The following is a 3,649-nucleotide window of genomic DNA, read 5'->3' as shown; positions in this document are numbered from 1 at the left end:
GCTCCGGTACAAATTTATCAACACACTGACATCACAAAGAGAGTTGCCTCAAGCATAAGAACTTGCCAAGGTGTCACAGAGCATCACGATAACTCTGGAATATTGAGGTGATCAAATAGTGGTAATGACGGTGGGAGAACACTTCCCAGATCCTGGGGAGGGCTGGAGCTGTCAGCTTAGTCGTCTGTATAAACCAAGTAAAGAGTGATCCCTTGACCCATTGCTCTTCAGTTACTCATCAAGTATAATTAGGTTCATAGGAACAGATGTGAAGCTGGTGTAATTCTGGTCCCAAGTCCAGAACTGGACAAGGTCTAGGAGATAAACTAATCCAATCCCTCTTTTTACAGGTGAGGAAACAAGTATCTTGCCCAGTCACTTCTGAGCTACTAAGTATCTAGGTCTGGTCCTCCCTTCATTGTACCCTCCAGCTGCCTTTATTTTACATGTATTTAAATGTATTAATAAATTGGGAAAAATATTCTTTTATGCATAAATTATATTGGGAACTTGAAAACCATAAAACCATTAATATTTTTTATATGGAAAAGTGACAAAAAGATTACGTATGAAAATATAAAAGTTCTGTTATAATTTGTCTTTTTTTTCCCCACTTCATATAGCATATTAAAATGAAGAATCAAAAGGTATTAGCAGGACATTTGAGTCAGAGAGAACTTTGAAATTATACTAATTACATTGTATAATTTCTGGATTTCATTCCTTTCTAGTGGGGGAATATATCTTTGCAGTAAGAATATTCTCTTTCCAAGTTTACTCTTGTTTTAAAATGGGAGACTGGCTATTGAGGACCCAGTCCTTGGAGAAAGCACCAGCTGCTGCTAGTCCATGTAGAGAGTCTGCCTACTTCTGGAGGTTTTCCTAGGTTTCCTTCTGAAAGTACATGAGGATGTGTACTACAAGAGATGCCCTCCTAGGTTCATGCAGAGGGATTCAGTGACTGATGCCCGTCTGCTGCCAAGATAGGAAGAAAGATTTTTGATTGGTTGCTGAGTAGTACATACAAATGGTACCAATTGGCAAACCAAACTCTGAGTTTTCGAGAGCAGGTCTACTCTTCAGTTTTTATGTGCCAGAAATGAGTCCATACCAGAGTTTAATAGCAGCCAAATGAGGAATGCAGAATGTAGTTTCTCTTGTAACACCAGGAGTAATGACCTGATCGCTGAGATACCTTGCCCTTTAACAAGGGAATGACCTGTTTAGCAATTAAGCTACCCTGGAAAGGAATCTGGTGGAGTAAATGTTCACAGATACCTTATTTAGATTGAGCCAATTCTCTTTAGGGACAGAGGTGGTAGATAGGAGAGTGTGCTCAGTTTGGAAGCATATTTTAGATTTTAGTTTTTACTGGATCTTTTTGACAAATAACCCTTTCTCAAAGTTGCAGTTTTTCAGTCATGCCTGATTCTTCATGATCCTATTTAGAATTTTCTTGGCAAAGATACTAGAATGGTTACCATTTCCTTTACCAGCTCATTTTACAGATGAGAAAAAAATGAGGTTAAGTGAATTGCTCAGCAGCATACATCTAGTGAGTATCTGAGGCTAGATTTGAATTCATGAAGCTGAGTGTGGCTAACTTCAAGCCAGAACTCTAATCACTGCATCACCTAGCCGTGCTTTGTCAAAACTAATTGATGTTAATTGATTATTGTCACTGGGGAAATATTCCTGGCATGGACAATGATATTGGGAGGGGGTTATACCAGAATCCGAGACCTCAGCCAATAGCATTAGAAGAACCCTATTGCCCCAAGAGGTAATCCTAGAATACTAGAAATATATACCATGACCCCGACCTCCTTGCATGAGTGTGCATTGGGTTGCAAGATTCAGTTTGGACCTACAAAGACAATGGGTCAAATCCAATTGTCACTTACCTGGCTCTGTGGAGAGCTAAGAATGCAATTGTGCATTTTCAAATAGTTTTATTCAACTCTTAACATATGTTGATACATGTCCCAGTTGGTACAAAAAAATTAATGGAGTTGGGATCATGATAACTGTGTATGCACTATTATAAGGAGGCAAAAAAAATAGGGCCAGAAGAATAGGACTTTTCCTCATCTCACAATCCACATGAACAAAACTTCAATTTCCCTCAAAATAAGACAAACTATAAGAGAAACTATAGAAAAACAAAATTTTATCTACAGGGACAGAACATGTTCATTTCCTAGATCTTTTGGTGCTTGGCCAAGGAAGGAGATTCAATATGCAGTTATCATTTGAAGAGAAATCTGTTTCAGGTGGAAATTTCAATTCAAAGCCAACTCATCAGCATAAAGTTGATAATATTAGGCAATCCCCTGGAGAAGGAAAAAATAAACTCTGCCTTATAAGAGATTGTGTTAGAAGAGAGGCAAGTTGCATTTGCAATCCCTATTTTTGATTTATAGTCAACACAGTGGACAGCTTGGGGTCTTAATATGTGACTACTCAAGTAAAGACCTTCAAGGTTATGAATGAAAGGAGAAGATAGAAAAAAAGCCCAGAAAATTTTAAAAAAGACCATCATGGTGGGAACAATTATGTCTCTCTTTGCTCACTTACCTCAGGTTTCAAATCCTGCAGTATAAAGAGAATATAGGAAAGAGCATCACAATTGTAGTCAGAGATCTGTGTAATCTTTTTTTTTAAATTTATTTAAGGCAATGGGGTCAAGTGACTTGTCCAAGGTCACACAGCTAGGCAATTATTAAAGGTCTAGGGTCAAATTTTAACTCAGGTTCTCCTGACTCCAGATCCAGTGCTCTATCCACTGTGCCACCTAGCTGCCCCTGAGTAATCTTTCACAAAAAAATTTTACCTCTTGAACCTCAGTTTCTTCATCTATATCACTGGGGTGTTGGATTAGTGAATGATTAAGGTCCCCTCAGTTATGAAGGGATAACTCTTTTCCCACCTTTCTTGAATTTTTTTTTTTAGATTTTACCTGGATAGTTCTGGGCTTCATTGTTTAAGAAGGACATTGATTAGCTGGAGTGTACAGAGAGAGGCAGCCTTGGGGTGGGTTATGAGGAATGGGGTGTGACCTTGAGTCTGTTTTCATGAAGATAGTTGAAAGAACTGGGCATATTTAGCCTGGAGAAGTGACTCCAGGTAGACATGATAGCATTCTTCAAGTATCTGAAGGACTCTTCTTTGGAGGGAAAGGGAGGACAAAGGTGAATGGGTGAGGCCTGGAAAAGCAAGGAGACAACTCTGGGTAGATGTTCCTCTCCCAAGATCATCACAGTCTATCAGGGCTTCTTTTGGAGAAGGCTGTGCTCCAAGGGCACACTATCAGAGGCCATAGTCTTCCCTAGAATTGTCTCATTCAATAAGAAATCAATTGAAGGAGATATAAACACAATCAGGTGAGAGGAAAGAGTATCCTTGAACAGGCCAAGTCTTCCAAGACTTTATGCCTCATAGAATCCTAGATACAGAACTAGACAGGACCACAGAAGTCATCCATAAATCCATCCAACCTTCATGAAGCATCTATCATATGCTAAGCACATCAAGACTAATGAATGGTTATATGGGCAATGGCCAAAGAGCTGCCTTGAATTCTGGATGGTCTTTCTGACCCCCTCACCTTTTTATTTCTTAATTTTTAAAGAATCACTATAATAACCCA

This window comes from Macrotis lagotis, chromosome 2 (genome assembly GCF_037893015.1).
Source record: "Macrotis lagotis isolate mMagLag1 chromosome 2, bilby.v1.9.chrom.fasta, whole genome shotgun sequence".
Lineage (NCBI taxonomy): Eukaryota > Metazoa > Chordata > Mammalia > Peramelemorphia > Peramelidae > Macrotis > Macrotis lagotis.
The sequence above is the reverse complement of the archived record's forward strand: the minus strand, read 5'-3'. Positions refer to the sequence as shown.